The sequence below is a fragment of the Equus caballus genome, chromosome 10 (assembly GCF_041296265.1).
Source record: "Equus caballus isolate H_3958 breed thoroughbred chromosome 10, TB-T2T, whole genome shotgun sequence".
Lineage (NCBI taxonomy): Eukaryota > Metazoa > Chordata > Mammalia > Perissodactyla > Equidae > Equus > Equus caballus.
In genome coordinates this window covers 3,535,969-3,552,256 of record NC_091693.1, presented here as the reverse complement: position 1 = coordinate 3,552,256, position 16,288 = coordinate 3,535,969, and the positions used below count along the sequence as shown (strand labels likewise).

The following is a 16,288-nucleotide window of genomic DNA, read 5'->3' as shown; positions in this document are numbered from 1 at the left end:
GGGAAAATTTGTTCAAAGTAGTCTTATTTTACCCTTTAATTGGCTCAAGGATCTGTAGGGATATTCTTTCTTTCATCCCTGATACTGGTGATTTGTATCTTCTCTCTTTTTATTTCTGTCACTTTTACTAGAGGTATACTAATTTTATTAATTTTTTTCAAAGAACCGACTTTTTCCTTCCTTGATTTTCTCTATTGTTTTCCTGTTTTTGTTTTCATCAATTTCTGCTTTTATATTTATTATTTCCTTTCTCAGCTTACTTTGAGTTTATTTTGCTCTGCTTTTTCTAATTTTTTTCAATTATTTTATTGAAATGATAAAGGTTTATAACATTGTGTAATTTCAGGTGTACATTATTATCAGTTTCTCTGTAGACTGCATTGTGCTCACCACCAGTAGTCTAAATTTTAACTGTCACCATACATATGTGCCCCTTTACCCTTTTCAATCACCCCCAGCCCCTTCCCCTCTGGTAACCACTAATCTGTTCTCTTTATCCATGTGTTTGTTTACCTTCCACATATGAGTGAAATCATGCAGTATTGTCTTTGGCTTATTTTGCTTAACATCATACCCTCAAGTTGCATCCTTGTTATTGCAACTTGGATGGAATGACTTTGCCTTTTTTATGGCTGAGTAGTATTTCAGTGTGTGTGTGTGTGTGTGTGTGTGTGTGTGTGTGTGTGTGTGTGTATCATATCTCCTTTATCATTCATCCATAGCGGGGCACTTGGATTGCTTCCATATCTTGGCTATTGTGAATAATGCTGTGATGAACATGGGGATGCATAAATCTCTTTGGATTTTTGATTTCCAATTCTTGGGATAAATACCCAGTAGTGGGATAGCTGGATCATATGGTAGTTCTATTTTTAATTTTTTGAGAAATCGTCATACTGTTTTCCATAGTGGCTGCACCAGTTTGCATTCCCACCAGCAGTGTATGAGGGTTCTCTTTTCTCCACATCCTCTCTAACATTTGTTATTTTTTGTCTTGGTAATTATAGCCATTCTGACAGGTGTAAGGTGATATCTCATTGTGGTTTTGAGTTGCATTTCCCTAATAATTGGTGATGTTGAACATCTTTTCATGTGTCTGTTGGCCATCTGTATATCTTCTTTGGAGAAATACCTATTTGTATCCTCTGCCCATTTTTTGATCAGGTTGTTTGTTTTTTTGTTGTTCAGTTGTATGAGTTCTTTATATATTTTGGAAATTAACCTCTTATTGGATATATGATTTGAAAATATTTTCTCGCAGTTGGCGTGTTGTCTTTTCATTTTGTTCATGGTTTCCTTTGCCTTGCAGAAGATTTTTAGTCTGATTTAGTCCCATTTGTTAATCTTTTCTTTTGTTTCCCTTGTTTGAGTAGACATGGTATTTGAAAAGATGCTGCTAAGACTGATGTCAAAGAGTATAATGCTTATATTTTCTTCTAGGAGTTTTACAGTTTCAGGTCTTACACTGAAGCCTTTAATACATTTTGAGTTAATTTTTGTGTATGGTGAAAGATAATGGTCTACTTTCATTCTCTTGCATATGGCCGTCCAGTTTTCCCAATACCATTTATTGAAGAGAATTTCCTGTCTCCATTGTATGTTCTTGGCTCCTTTGTTGAAGATTAACTGACCATAGATCTGCGGCTTTATTTCTGGGCATTCAATTCTGTTCCATGGATCTGTGTGTCTGTCTTTGTGCCAGTACCATGCTGTTTTGATTACTATAGCTTTGTAGGATATTTTGAAGTCAGGGATTGTGATGCCTCCAGCTTTGTTCTTTTTCTCAGGATTGCTTTGGCTATTCGAGTTCTTTTGTTGTTCCATATAAGTTTTAGGATTCTTTGTTCTATTTCTGTGAAGAATGTCATTGGGATTCTGATTGGGATTGCCTTGAATCTGTAGATTGCTTTAGGGAATATGGACATTTTAACTCTGTTTATTCTTCCAACCCATGAGCATAGAATATTTTTCCATTTCTTTATATCTTCTTTGATTTCTTTCAATAATGTCTTGTAGTTTTCAGTGTATAGGTCTTTCACCTCATTTTATTCTTTTTGTTGCAATTGTAAATGGGATTGTATTCTTTTTTTAAAAATTTTTCTCCCCAAAGCCCCAATACATAGTTGTAACTCCTAGTTGTAGGACTTCTATGTGGGATGCTGCCTCAGCATGACTTGACGAGTGGTGCTAGGTCTGCACCCAGGATCCAAACCGACACATCCAGGCCGCCGAAGCAGAGCACTCAAACTTAGCTATGGTACTGGTCTGGCCACAAGGGATTGTATTCTTGATTTCTCCTTCTGCTAGTTTATTAGTGTATAGAAATGCAACTGATTTTTGTAAGTTGATTTTGTACCCTGCAACTTTGCTGTAGTTCTTGTTTATTTCTAACAGTTTTCCAATAGTTTCTCTAGGGTTTTCTATATATAGAATCATGTCATCTGCCAATGGTGAGAGTTTCACTTCTTCATTGCCAGTTTGGATTCCTTTTATTTCTTTTTCTTGCCTAATTAGTCTGGCCAAAACCTCTGGTACTATGTTGAATACAAATGGTGAGAGTGGGCACTCTTGTCTTGTTCCTGGTCTCAGAGGGATGGCTTTCAGATTTCACTGTTAAGTATGATGTTGACTGTGGGTTTGTCATATATGGCCTTTATTATTTGAGGTACTTTCCTTCTATCCCCATTTATTCAGAGTTTTTATCATAAATGGATGTTGGATCTTGTCAAATGCTTTCTCTGGATCTGTTGAGATGATCATGTGATTTTTATTCTTCATTTTGTTAATGTGGTGTGTCACATTGATTGATTGGTGGATGTTGAATCATTCCTGTGTCCCTGGTATAAATCCCACTCGATCATGATGCATGATCTTTTTAATAAATCACTGTATTCAGCTTGCCAATTTGTTGAGGATTTTTGCATATATGTTCATCAGTGATATTGGTCTATAATTTTCCTTCTTTGTGCTGTCCTTGCCTGGTTTTGGCATCAGAGTAATCTTGGTCTCATAGAATGAGTTAGAAAACGTTCTGTCTTCTTCAATCTTTTGGAATAGTTTGAGAAGGATAGATATTAAATCTTCTTTGAGTGTTTGGTAGAATTCTCCAGAGAAGCCATCTGGTCCTGGACTTTTGTTTCCTGGGAAGTTTTTGATTACTGTTTCGATCTCTTAACTTGTGATTGGTCACTTCAGATTCTGTATTTCTTCTCCATTTGGTTTTGGGAGGTTGTATGAATCTAAGAATTTATCTGTTTCTTTTAGGTTATCCAATATGTGGGCATATAGTTTTTCATAGTATTCTCTTATAATCCTTTGTGTTTCTATGATATTCATTGTAATTTCTCCTCTTTCATTTCAAATTTTATTTATTTGAGACTTCTCTCTGTTTTTCTTAGTGAGTCTGGCTGAGGGTTTGTCAGTTTTATCTTCTCAAAGAATCAGCTCTTAGTTTCACTGATATTTTCTACTATTTTTTTAGTCTCTATTTCATTTATTTCTACTCTAATTTTTATTATTTTCCTCCTTTTGCTCACTTTGGGCTTTGTTTGTTCTTCTTTTTCTAGTTCTGTTAGGTATAGTTTAAGATTACTTATTTGATATTTTTCTTGTTTGTTGAGGCAGGCCTGTATTGCTATGAATTTCCCTCTTATAACTGCTTTTGCTGCATCCCACGAGAGTTGGTATGTTGTATTTTCATTTGTCTCCAGGTATTTTTAAATTTCTCCTTTGATTTCTTCATTGATCTAATGGTTTTTTGGTAGCGTGTTGTTTAGTCTCCACATATTTGCGACTTTCCTAGCTTTTTTCTTTAGTTGATTTCATAGCACTTTGGTTGGAAAAGATGCTTAATATGATTTCAATCTTCTTAAATTTATTGAGGCTTCCCTTGTTTCCCAACCTATGATCTATCTTTGAGAATGTTCCATGTGTACTTGAGAAGAATGTGTGTTCTGCTGTTTTTGGATGGAATGCTCTCTATACCTCTCTTAAGTCCATCTGATCAATTGTTTCATTTAAACCCACTATTTCCTTGTTGATTTCCTGTCTGGATGATCTATCCATTGATGTAAATGGGGTGTTGGGGTCCCCTACCATTATTTTGTTGTTGTTAATTTCTCCCTTTAGGTCTGTCAATAGTTGCTTTATATACTTTGGTGCTTCTGTGTTAGGTGAATATATATTTATGAGCATTATGTCCTCTTGGTGGAAAGTCCCTTTTATCATTGTACACTGCCCCTCTTTGTCTCTCATTGTCTTTTTAATCCTGAAGTCTGAGTTGTCTGATATAATAATGGCAACAGCTGCTTTCTTTTGAAAATGATAGTCCATTTTCTGATAGCCTCTTATCTCCATTAGCCTAAGCATGTTCCATACCTTTCCTCTTCCCCTTCTGAATTATTGTTGTCACAAGTTATTCTGTTATTGTGTTGTGAGTTTGTGACTAATTTGAAGTGTTTATAGTTACTTTTGATGCTTTCCTTCCCTTTATCTTTTAAGTTATAATTGAGTATTTGCTACCGTGTTCTGAAGGAGAGCTTCAGTTTTCTGCTTTTGTCTATTATCTCCTTGTTCAAAGCTTTTTAGACCTTTGCCTTTTTGTTTCAGGTATGAGGGCATCCTTAATCATTTCTTTTAGGGGAGGTCTAGTGGTGATGAACTCTCTCAACTTTTGTTTATCTGGGAAAGCTTTTATTTCTCCCTCATATCTGAAGGATAGTTTTGCTGGATAGAGTATTCTTGGCTGAAAGTTTTTGTCTTTCATTATTTTGAATGTATCATTCCATTCTCTCCTAAGGTTTCTCCCAAGAAATCTGCTGAAAGCCTGATAGGGGTTCCTTTGCAGGTTATTTTCTTCTGCCTTGCTGCCCTTAATATTTTTTCTTTGTTGTTGACTTTTGCCAGTTTTACTATTATATGCCTTTGAGAAAGTCTTTCAGCATTGATGTAATTCAGAGTTCTGTTGTCTTCTGGTTCTGGAGTTCTGTTTGTAATTCTGGTTCCTTTTGCAGGTTTGGGAAGTTCTCAGATATTGTTTCTTTCAACAAGCTCTCTGCTCCTTTCTTCCTCACTTCTCCATCTTGAATACCTATAATCCTTATGTTCCTTTTCCTAATTGAGTTGGATATTTTTGAAGAATTCCTTCACTTAAAAAAGATCTTACTTCTCTCTTCTCCACTTGAAGTATTTCTATCCTCTAAATCACTAATTTTTTTCCTCCATAATGTCAGCTCTATATTTTAAGGATTCCAGATTATTTTTTATTTCATTAATTATGTTCTTCATATCCAGAATTTCTGCTTGTCCTTTTTTCTTTTTTCTAGTTTCAATCTCTTTGGTGAAGTATTCCTTCTTCTCATTAATTTTATTGCTGAGCTCATTGAACTGTGTTTCTGAGTTTTCTCGTAATTTTTTGAGTTTCTTTCTGACAGCTATTTTGAATTCTCTGTCATTCAGATGGTAAATTTCTGTGACTTCAGGGTTGGTTTCTGGAGATTTGTCATTCTTCTTCTGCTCTGAATTGTTGCTGTAGTTTCTCATGGTGTTTGACCAACTAATATTTTCCCGGTACATTTGTGGTAGTATCAGATTGCAGATTCCACCTGCTACCACTGGGGGCAAGCAGGAGCTGTGTTTCTGATCCCACTCTATCTGCTGGAAGTTTTGTGGGCGTGGTGGATGATCCCACTGGCTGGGAAATCATTTGCACATGGGCTCAGGGCTGCTGCTGTGCTAAGGTGCATTCCCACTTGTGTGGCTTCGGCAGTACTATGAGCCCTCATGCAGCCCAGAAAAGTGTTCATGTGTGTGTATATCTGCTGCTGCCTCTTCTTACAGTTGCGCCAGCCACTGTGCTTGGTGGGCAGGACTTCTTTGTGGGGTCCAAGCCTGGGCCTCTCATTGGGACCACAGTAGCAGGGTTGGCTATCCCATCACCTGGGAAAGTGTTTGCACATGGGCTCAGGGCTGCTGACATGCTGAGGCACGTTCTCACTTCTGGGGCTGCAGTGGTACTATGGGTGCCCATGCCAGCCAGGTAAACACTTGAGTGGGCACACAGGGCTGCCAGGGAAGGATAGGGGAATGCTCACCTATCTCCACCACTTCCCGGGGAGCCAGTCCATCCACCTTCAGATGTGTAGCTGTATGGGTCTCTCAGGCATCCTGTTGTGCTGTGTGGATATTCTCCATTGGTCGATGATCTCCATTTAGTTGTAGTTCAAAGGGAGAGGGAGAGGGAAAAAGGGAACAGCTCACTCTGCCATGTTGCGTATGTCACTCTGCCTCTTCTTTTTCTAATTTCTTGAGGCAGAAATTTAGACTGTTGACTTGAGATTGTTCCTCTGTTCTAATGTATGCATTTTGTGCTATAAAATGTCTTCCCAGCACTGCTTTGACTGTATCTCGTATATTTTGATATGTTGTATTTTTATTTTTATTCACTTCTATGTTTTTTTTAAAAAATCTAGTTTCCTTTAAAGCTTCATCATTGACCTATGGATTACCTAGAAGAATGTTATTTAATTTCCAAATGTTTAGTGATTTTCCCATTATCTTTCTCTTTTCTTTTCTTCCCTCCCCCCCCTTCTTTCTTTTTCATTTTTTGACTTGTAGTTTGATCCTGTTATGGTCAGAAAACATACTATGTATAATTTAAATTCCTTTATATTTGTTGAGGTTTGTTTTATGGCTACATGATGTGCTTTATCTTGGTGAATTACTATGGGCCCTTGAAAAACATGTATGTTCTGCTGTTGTCGTGTGGAGTATTATATGTGTGTCAATAAGATTGTGATGGCTGATTACGCTGTTCAGTCTTTTCTATCTTTGCGAAGTTTCTATCCAGTATTTCTGTTAGTTGCTGAGGGCATGTTGAAGTCCTCAGTTATAATTGTGGATTCATCTTTTTCTTTTCTGTCTATCAATTTTTGTTTCCTGTATTTGAAACTTTGTTGTTTGGTGTGTACACATTTGGGATTATTAGTCTTCCTAGTACATTGATTCTTTTATCATTGTGTAATGTTCCTCTTTGTCTCTAGTAATTTTCTTTGCTTTGAAGTCTACTTTATTGGATATTAATAGAGTCACTTGTTTTTGAGAAATTAATGTTTTCATGGCATATAATTTTATATCATTTTATTTTCAATCTACTTATGTCATTAAATTTGAAATGAGTTCCTTGTTAATTAGTTGGGCCATGATTTTTTTAATCCACTTTTCCACTCTCTGACTTTTATTTGGTATATTTAAGTCATTTATGTTTAAGATAATTAATGATATGTTAGGACTTATGTCTGCCATTTTGTTTTGTTTTATTTTCTATTTGTTTCCTCTGTTTCTCCATTCTTGCCTCTCTATGGGTCACTTGAACATTTTTAAAGATTTCATGTTGATTTATTTATAGTGTTTTTAGTATATAACTTTGTATATACTCATTTTGTATCGTTTTCTTAGTTGTTACTGTGGATATCACAATACCAGCATGTGACTTATCATGATCTACCAATATCAACATTTTACCACTTTAAGTAAAGTCTGGAAAATTTACTTAAATTTATGTCTTCTCTTAAAGTAATTCCCACTTAAAAATATTGTCTTGGATAGCAGAAGATGTTATAATATTTCTTTCAATCATTACATGTGATTTAGAAAAATCATGAGGAGAAGGAGAGTCTGTTGCATTTATCCACATTTCTGCCTTTTCTGTTGCTTTTTCTTGCTTCTCAGTATTTTGGGATTTCTTTTTTTATTGTTTCCTTTCTATTTGGAGAACTTCATTTAGTTATTCTTTATGGGTAGGTCTGATAATGATAAGTTCTTTGAGTTTTTCTTTGAGAATGTCTTTATTTCCCCTTCATTCTCCAAGGATAGTTTTGCCAAGTATGGAATTCTCAGCTGACAGTTCTTTTCTTTCAGCCCTTGTAAAATGTTGTGTCACTTCCATCTGGCCCACGTGGTTTTATTTTATTTTATTTTATTTTTTGCTGAGGAAGATTCACCCTGAGCTAACATCTGTCATCAATCTTCCTCTATCTTATATGTGACCCATTGCCACAGCATGGCCACTGACGAGTGGTGCAGGTCCACACTCAGGAGCTGAATCTGGGCTGCCAAAGCAGAACATGCCGAACTTGACCACCAGGCCACTGGGGCTGGCCCTGGCCTCCATGGTTTTAGGTGAGAAATCTGATGTCATTTGACTTGGTTTTCTCCTTTGGTGATGGGTTTTTTTCTCTTCCTGCTTTTAAGATTTTCCTTTGTCTTTAGACTTCAGAAATTTAATTATATTGTGTCTTTGCATGAATTTTTTTGGAGGGAAGTTTATCCTGTTTGAGATTTGCTTACTTTTTTGAATCTGTGAGTTTATATTTTTAACCAAATATGGGAAGTTTCCAGCCGTATTTCTTTGAATACTCTTTCAGCGTCACTCTCTGTCTCCTCTTCTGGGACTCCAATGATATAAATGTCGCATTTTTTGTTGTTGTCCACAAGTCCTTGAGTCTGTTCATTTTTCAATGTACTTTCTGCCTATTGTTCAGACTGAGCAAATTCTCTTGGTCTGTCCTCATGCTCACTAATTTTATTCTCTGTCAACTCCCTTCCATATTGAGCATATTCAGCAAGTTTCTTATTTCTGATATTGACTTTTTCAGTTCTATAATTTCCACTTAGTTCTTTTTAATAAATTATATTTCCTCACTGAGCTAACTCTGGTGGTCTAGTGGTTAGGATCTGGTGCTCTCACCACCATGGCCCAGGTTCATTTCTCAGTCAGGGAACCACTCATCTGTCTGTTGATTGTCCTATGTGGCGGCTGCGTGTTGCTGTGATGCTGAAAGCTATGCCGTCTGTATTTCAAATACCAGCAGGGTCACCCATGGTGGACAGGTTTCAGGAGAGCTGCAAGACTAAGACAGACTAGGAAGAAGGATCTGGCCACTCACTTCCCAAAAAATTGGCCATGAAAACTCTACGAATAGCAGCAGAGCATGTTTGATATGGTGAGGGAAGAGGAGAGGATGGTGCAAAAAGACTGGGCAGGGCTCCTCTCTGCTGTCCACAGGGTCACTAGGAGCTGGAACTGACTCAACAGCACTAACAACAGTTTCTCTACTGGGACTTCTCTAATTCCTCATTTGTTTCAAGAGAATGTATAATTGCTGATTGAACCACTTTTATGGTGCTTGCTTTAAAATCTCTGTCAGTTAATTCCAACATCTGACTCATTTTGTGTTGGCATCTGTGGATTGTCTTTTTTCATTCAAGTTCTAATTTTCCTGGTTCTTGGTATGATGGGTGACTTTTGATTATACCCCAAACATTTTGGCTATTATATAAGGGGGCTCTGGGTCCCTTTTAAAATTTTCACTTTAGCAAGTAGTCATCTTATTTAGGTTGGCGTGTAGGCACTGTCCTACTTTTCTGGGCTATGGTTCCAATGACATCTAATTTTTAGAGCCTATGTGGTGTTATTTTGGTCTGCTTGTTTTATCTCCCCCAACAGCGGCTCCCACTGGTCCTTGCTGATGCCATTTGAATGGGAAGCTTTCCCGGGCTGGGCCATCTGGTGACTCCTGCTGGAAAGCATCTTCCCCAAGGGCAAAGAGCGTCTCCCAGGATGGCTGCTTGTGTGGCAGGCTCCCCCTGCCTGTGGGAGATGGAGAGCGCTTCCTGGGCCCTATGGTTGTTGTGGCGGGGTCCCCTTTGCCAGTGGCCCTCCAGCTTCGTGGTATCTCTGAGTGAGGGAGAAGAGTCTCAGGTTCACAGAGAAGGGGATCCCTTGTTCATCTGGGGCTGCATGTTATGGGGCAACGCCTCTTGCCAGTGCCCCAGTTGTATGTGTCTCTGGGTGGGGGACAAAATCTCAGGCCTGGTGCCTCAGTTAATTTTTAATCTTTTCCTGCTGCCTGCCCCCATGTATTGTGTGTGGGGCCAGGGCTGGCCCATGCTGCTGAGGGAGGGCTCAGGTCACCGGGGCACCGTCTGGCCTCTCTGCAGCAGGTCCTCGTGCACATTGCCTTTCCTGCAGGCCAATGCTTGTCTACAGTGTTTCTTGGCACATTGCACATGGCCAGGAAATGGTTAGGGGTGGCTCACTTGGCTTCTCCTAATGCGGTTCTCAGCAATGCTCTGAGGTGCTCCAGGGAAGCCCTGCCTCCCACCGGAGCCCAGCTCGGTACTTCCTGGTACCCCTGCATCATTTGCTGTGGCTCTTCTCTAAGTACGTCTTTTTCTCTATTGGATCCCATCTTCCTCTATATTTCAGGAAATTCTCATGCCTTCTCGTCTACCAAGAATATCCCTTCTTGTATCCAGTGCAGTTTATCTATATGTATATAGGTATCTGTCTATATGTATATATATGATTTCTAAGGATTTTGAGAGAAGTTTAGCTTCTTATCTTCATTGAATCTCTTTTTGTGATCTCCTGGGTATTCTCTAATTTTCCAAAATAAATGTGCTTTACTATTTTTTTGTGTGTGAGGAAGACTGGCCTGAGCTAACATCTGTGCCCATCTTCCATTGTTTTATGTGGGATGCCACCACGGCATGGCTCAATAAGCGGTGTGTAGGTTTGCAGCCAGGATCCAAACCCTGGGCCGCCGAAGTGGAGCGTGTGAGCTCAACCACTATGCCAGCGGGTCGGTCCCAAAATGTGCTTTGCTTTCATCCTCAGTAAAACCATTAATATGATTAAAACTTTTCTTTTCATGACTGTGTGTTGAGCACGGGGCTGGGGGTAAGTGCTCAGAGGCCTCGTCTTGGGGAGATGACTGGGGAGTGGAAACGTGTCCTCCTTGGAGAAGGTCTTCTGGGCTGGGAAGTCATGTCCGTCCTTCCTGGGTGCTAAGCCGGGCCCTCCGGCTGCAATGCTGGGTTTAGCTGCCACAAGGGCACATTCAAAAGTGGAAGGTTGCTCCAAGTTCTCAGAGGAGGGGCGAATGTTTCCCCTTCCTCAAATTGCCAGCGTGTGCAAAATGCTAACACCACACATTTAAGTGACGTATAGATCAGAACAGAATCATAGCTTGATGACATAAATTAAAGTAATTATATTCATTAGCATGATAAAAAATATGCAAACAAATGTTTATTAAATGCAACCATATATCAACTCCAAAGGCTTTGGCGTTGTTTATGTCTTTGTTGCTCCAGCATTTCGTCAAAGGTGGCCTGTCAGGCTGAACTTAATTGACACTAACAGCAATGGAGGGAGGAGGAGTCAGCCCAAAACATCCCTGGGCTCTGTGAGCACCAGAGGTTGGGGATTTGCTGCCAGGCCTCACTGAGCCTCCCAAGGCCGGCCCCAGGAAAGGTCCTGGGAAAGGAGCATTTAATGGAGGGAGGGCTGCCCCCCTCTTCAGGATATTTGTCACCAGGTGGGCATGGGGATGCTCCCAGAAGGGCCTAGAGGCACTTTCTCTTATTAGCACCTAAGTCAATACCTGCCACTCAAAGGGAACCCTTTTCTGCAAGGTTGGCTGTGTCTTGCCAGCTGGTGGTGACTCTCTGGCAAGTGACAGCGCGTGCCCGTTCTGGAGCCCTGGAGACGAGGGAACTAGGCTCCTGATTGGCGGGGGGGGCAGTTGTATGTTTGTCTTGTGTTCTTGCTGGGGAGCCTGGCGGGCTGCTCTGACGAGGCAGCTCATTTTTGCCAGAAAGCGCGTGAATCATGCCCACAAGCACAGACACAGGAAGAGCCCAGTCCCTTAGCTGTGGCACGCAGGCACATTAGCCTCTTGTTTTGGCCTTGAAAGCTGATGTATCACAGGTGTGCTGATGTGTGAGGCTCCTGCCTGTCATGTATCCAGCCAGCAGTTATTGTCATTGTTTACTATACCTGGAGTGGTTGTTTAGAAGAGCTGGGCTGGTACAGCTGGCTTGTCTGTTAGTCTGTCCATCCAACCAACACATGTTGAGTGTAACCCAGCAGAGAGAGAGAAACGTCAGGAGTGCTGGAGAAGGGGACATGGAGGCGGAGGGTAGAGAGACGGCCCGGGTTCTAGACTGGAGCTGGCGGTTACTCTCTCTGACGCTGTGTTTACACCTCAGCCTCACACTTCGAGTTCTGGGAAAACCACGGCCCCGGGCAGGCGGATCTGGCGCGGCCCTGGCCCCTGGCAGGGTGGGCTGACGTTCTGTCTCACCTGTTCTCTGTGATCCCAGTTCATCTCGTGGACAAAAGTGAGCTCTTCTTGTCCCTGAGTGCCAGCCGGCTTCGGAGACGGGCTTTGTAGCAACACTGATTTCACAGGTGTCACTTATGCTTGTCCATCTGCCTTTTAAAGGAAACAAGATGCTACAGAGGGCGAGGCTTCTTCTTCCGTGATCCACGCCGTTGCCTCCCTCTTCTGAAGGAAGAAGAAGTTGGAGACGCTGGAGTGTTCACGGTCAGGGCCAGTGCGGAGCGAGGAGAAGGGGTCTGCAGGCTGCGGGGCCGCCGTGCAGGGAGCAGGGTCGCGGGGGGCTGGCCACTGCCCACCCGCCCCTCTCCTCCCCTAAAGAGGGAGCCTGTGTAATTTATTTCCGTGGGTGGTTTATGCTGGGAGGGAGAGAACAGATGTTAAGAAAACAAAGGGAGGCACATCACTTTTGTTTCTGAGCCAATGGTGATCAATTCTCTATACTTTACCGCCTCGGCCATGTTTGGGGGATGGATATTTCAAGCCATTTCAATCAAAAGTGGTGCCACTCTAGGCTCTAAACAAAGGCCTAGATTTATTTTTTTTCTGGCAGCACAATCCTCAAAGATTACACTTGCTGCAACATTTTTAGCCACGTCAACATTCCTTAGGAAATACAAATATGGGCATTATTTCATGGAGATGGCACCGGGTAATATAATAAAATGGATTTATTTCATCTTAATTTATTTAAAATGTGCATAGACAGAACTGGGATAAAATCCACGAGATGAAATATCTCGTTTGCATGAATATATTGAAAAATTTAGCCACCTTCTAAGCCAAAAAAAGAGGCAACTTTTTTTCATCCTCAGAATAATAGGAAGAATAGGTGCTCTTTTTAAAAGAAGGAAATATAACCTTGACAGAGAGAAGTGATTCACGTCGCACAGGCCTGTGAAGGTGTGAGGGGCGAGCGCGATGGCGGCGGGAGCTCTGGGCTGGGGCAGCCAGAGAGAGCCGAGATGGTGGTTTTGCATGAGGGGGCTGCACTGGGCTGCGAGGGGGAAGGCAGAGTGGGTGGCCTGGACTCCCTGCTGGGATGGGCACCAGGGTGCAGCTTCCGCCCCAGCCTCGCCCCCCCTCCGGACTCTGAGCCTCTGAAGTGCCTGACGGTGGAGAACGTCGCAGGGCCCGAGACGGGGGGGGGGGGGGGGGGGCAGACACCCTGCCTTTGGGGCTGTGGCATAGCATGCTCCTCACCATGCACCACCCCTGGGCTCCCATGCCCAGGTTGCCCTGTGGACACTGCGCTCATCCATGGGGCTCCGTCTGGGTCCCTGGGTAGCAGCTACATGACCCAGAAACCATTTACACTCTCTGAACTTCGCCTGAGGCAGCAGAAGGTAAAGCCTGAGTCAGACAGCTTGAGGTCAAATCTGGGCTCTACCACCTATGAGCTGTGTGATCTTGAGCAAATTTCTTAACCTCTCTGGGCTCTGGTCTCCTCATTTGAAAAGTGAACTCGATAGAGGAACCTACCACAAACGATGCTATGAAGTTTACATGAGATGATCAGACAAGCCCTTAGAACATGGCTGACTTATACTTCGCATCCAATGACTTATAAAGTTTTCTTATCAACAGAATGCAGATAATCTCTTAATCTCACAGGGCAGATCAGTAGCTACCATTATTATTTGATATTGGTAGCACTATTGTTAGATGTTAATAACTGCTTTCAGTTTATTTCTTCTGTGTCTCTAAACTTCTTGAGGGAAGAAGTGACACGCACCTGTTGGCCGTGTTGGCTAACGCCCGTGGGGTGAGTGTTTTAGGGTTTCAGCGCCTGGGTGCCCTCCAGGGCAGGCGGAGTGTGCCCTGAGGACCGGGTCTTCCGTTGGCTGGGACTGGCCAGTGGCCGATGGCTGGTTGCTCCCGGAAACCCCAAACCTGGGTTTGCCCTTTGCCCTCCACCCCTGCACATCTACTAGTCTTTGGACTGAACCGCTGAGGGGCGGGGACCTCTACCTCTGAGAAATCATGCCGTGAGTCTCAAGCCTCAAGTATTCTCTTTCCAGAACCTTGTCCATGCTTTCATTCTTCTTTCTCTTACTGTCCACTCTGGGCTGGGCGGGAATCCGGGAGCAACATCCTCCGCTTTTGAAAATTCAGTTGAGACCGCAGATATTGGGCCCCCTTTGGGCTCACATGTTACCCAAAGCGTTTGTGAAACAAAATTTAGTGAAGGAGATTCCCAGAGCTCAGTGTTGGGCTTGGGGGTGGCTGAGGGATTGCTGCAAGGAGGATTGATTCAGGCACTCAAGGAGTCCGTGGTCTGAGGGGTCAGGCTGTCTGCGCTCAGAGCTCTCCCTGATTCCAACCTCCTCCCTCTGCTTCTGGACAAAACCCACCGTGCCTGGGCGCTGCCCCCTTCCTGCCTCCTAGGACGGGTTCTACGTAGTGCCCAAGCCCTGCCCTCAGATGCCTGGGCTGGGCGTGAGCACTGCTGGCACAGGGTCCATCCACCGCCAGCCCCTCGTTCAGGGTCAAGGGCGAAGCCAGTGGGTTTCCTGGAGAGTGTGCTTTACCAGTCACCCGTTTCCTTTAACGCTGCTCGGTGGGATGCAGTGGCCAACACTGGAGACACTCACTGGTGAGCAGGAGGCCAGGACCGCAGATAAACTAGGCATCTGAGCCCGGTGCCACCCCCCCCCCCCCCAACGCCGCGAAGCCCAGTTCTTGACCCTCGAGTCCCAGGGTCTGCCCGGCACTGAGCTAGCTCTTTCTCCAAAGACCAAAGAGGAAAGGTTCATGAGCCTGGTCTGCGCCTCTAAGGAGCTGCAGAGAAAGTTGTCACCATCCTCGCTCGTCCTGGGGAACTGAGGCAAATCCAAGTGGGATTCGACGGGCTGTCCCCGACGGGAGGCCGGGTCAGTCTCCGCTGGGCAGGCCCTATTAGGCTCACAGAGTCCTCCTGGCCGCATCCTGAGTGTACACAGGGGAAACCGAGGCTGACGGAGGGGGCAGCCTTGCCCTCAGCCTCAGGACCAGTTAGAGGCGGAGCCTTCCAGTCTGCTGGGGGTGGAAGCAGCAACACCAAGAACAAAGGCCAGCGTTGTTGTTTTTTAAATGATGCAAACGTCTCCTGCAGATTTAAGAATGATTGTGTCACAGAACGTTTGGCCTTGGACAGCTCTGTTTACCCCGGGTTGGGACTTGTGCTTTCAGGAGGGTGGTCAACCCTTGTAAGAGCCGAGTTGGGCCCTGTGGTGCCTTCCCCCACCAAAGTCACACCCAGAAAGGGACAGGAATCCCTTTATTTGCCCAGCTCCTCCCCAGACTGCCTCTGTCTCCCCGCCTCAGGGGAGACCACAGCCAAGAGGCGGAGAAAATAGGAAACACTTACATGTTGTCCTGGGCCCTTCTCGGGGCCAGGCACTTCGTGAAAGGCTGGGGGTTCTGACAGGGACTGATGTTCTGATTTGGCTGGGCGACCTCCAGCCTCCAGGCAGGTGTGCTGCTCTGTGGACCGTTGGGTCCCGGCTGGCCCACTTGGGTGGGATTCCAGACTGTTCTCCTTTCCTAGGAGGGCGAGGCTCCAACCTTCTTCCCAGGGGTGTCTCTTGAAGGCCGGGCTTTGTGGCAAAGGCATGGTGACGGGGAGGTGCAGACAGTGGGAATGAGGCTGGAGCGAAGAGCTGGCCTGCGGGGACCGTGGTGGCTGGGAAGGGACACTCAGAAGGACACCTGAGCTGCCTGACGATGCCAAGGCAGCTCCATATGCTTGGAGTTTCCATTGTGGGGGACCTGGAACCCCGCTGACCCATCACCCGCCTCTCCTTTTCTTTTCCCAGGTGTGGAATCAGCTGCCCGGTTCTGTCTGTCGAGTGAATCTGACTAACACAGCAAGGCCTTGATTGCCCGCATCGGTGCTCCCAGCAAACCTTCCGTCATGTCTCTGATGATGTTTTCCTGCGGAGGTGAGACCGAGTCGGGCTGGAGGCCAGGCCCGGCCACTGACGTGGAGTGATTTATGGCAGAGAAGGTCCAGCCGGCCCAGAGTATCCACGTCCAGACGTGAATTCCACACAGCGTGCCTCGGTAGCTCGGGGTGAGACGCTGCTAACTGGAAGCCTGATGCTTCGCCCTCCGGGGGCAAG

At 43.9% G+C, this 16,288-nt stretch overlaps 1 long non-coding RNA gene across 2 annotated transcripts in view; it reads left to right on the top strand.

Moving 5' to 3' along the window:
• LOC138915692 (uncharacterized) overlaps nt 1–16,288 on the top strand; it is a 170,535-nt gene that overhangs the window by 67,636 nt on the left and 86,611 nt on the right. For both annotated transcript variants that reach the window (XR_011421806.1, XR_011421805.1), the window contains exon 4: nt 15,983–16,239. This is a non-coding gene — a long non-coding RNA (uncharacterized lncRNA). The remainder of the gene's footprint in view (nt 1–15,982; nt 16,240–16,288) is intronic.